The sequence below is a fragment of the Mandrillus leucophaeus genome, unplaced genomic scaffold, assembly GCF_000951045.1.
Source record: "Mandrillus leucophaeus isolate KB7577 unplaced genomic scaffold, Mleu.le_1.0 Scaffold463, whole genome shotgun sequence".
Taxonomy (NCBI): Eukaryota; Metazoa; Chordata; class Mammalia; order Primates; family Cercopithecidae; genus Mandrillus; species Mandrillus leucophaeus.
In genome coordinates, this window is record NW_012104954.1 from 716,703 (window position 1) to 717,885 (window position 1,183).

At 44.1% G+C, this 1,183-nt stretch overlaps 1 protein-coding gene across 1 annotated transcript in view; it reads right to left on the minus strand.

Moving 5' to 3' along the window:
- Window positions 1-1,183, minus strand: part of MAST1 (microtubule associated serine/threonine kinase 1) — a 54,531-nt gene that overhangs the window by 47,573 nt on the left and 5,775 nt on the right. The window lies entirely within an intron of this gene.

Below are 1,183 nucleotides of genomic sequence, written 5' to 3' on the forward strand. Positions count from 1 at the left end.
AGATCATGCCATTGCATTCCAGCCTGGGCAACGAGAGCGAAATTCTGTCTCAAAAAAAAAAAGAAAAGAAAAAAAGGAAATATCCAGAAAAAGCAACTCCACAGAGAGAGAAAATAGATTAGAGGTTGCCAGGGACTGCGAGGAGGGAAGAATGAGGAGGGAGGGTGTAATGGGTGTGAAGTTTCCCTTTGGGGTGATAAAAAAGTTCTGCAGCTACATAGATCTAATGACTATACAGCATTGTGAATTACTAAATGCTGCTAAATTATTTACTTATTTGTATTAGTCTTTATTACTATTATTATTATTATTATTGAGATGGAGTCTCACTCTGTTGCCCAGGCTGGAGTGCAGTGGTGCGATCTCAGCTCACATCACACCAACCTCCACCTCCCAGGTTCAAGCAATTTTCCTGCCTCAGTCTCCCAAGTAGCTGGGATTACAGGCATGTGCCACCACGCCCAGCTAATTTTTTTGTATGTTTAGTGGAGACGGGGTTTTACCATGTTGGCCAGGCTGGTTTTGAACTCCTGACCTCAAGTGATCCGCCCATCTCGTCCTCCCAAAGTAGTAGGGTTACAGGCATGAGCCATTGCACCAGGCCTATTCTTTATTATTTTTAATTTCATTTTTTGAGACAGGGTCTCACTCGGTTGCCCAGGCTGGAGTGCAGTGGTGTCATCATGGCTTACAGAAGCCTTGACTTCCTGGGCTCATACAATTCTCCCACCTCAGCCTCCCGAGTAGCTGGGACTACAGGCACGCGCCACCACGCCCAGCTGATTTTTTATGCTGCCCAGGCTGGTCTCAAATGCCTAAGCACGAACAATCCTCCTGCCTCGGCCTCCCAAAGTGCTGGTATTACAGGCCTAAGCCACTGCACCTGGCCACGAATTGTTCATTTTAAAATGGTTAAAAAGGTAAATTAAATTTTATGTTTCATGGATTTTAACATGACAAATAAAGAGGTCACAGGGGAAGAGCTATTATTTAATTTAATTTAATTCAATTTTATTTTATTTTATTTTATTTTATTTTTTGAGACAGAGTTTCGCTCTTGTTGCTCAGGCTGGAATGCAGTGGCACGATCTTGGCTCACAGCAACCTCTGCCTCCTGGGTTCAAGTGATTCTCCTGCCTCAACCTCCCAAGTAGCTGGGATTACAGGCATGTGCTACCACACC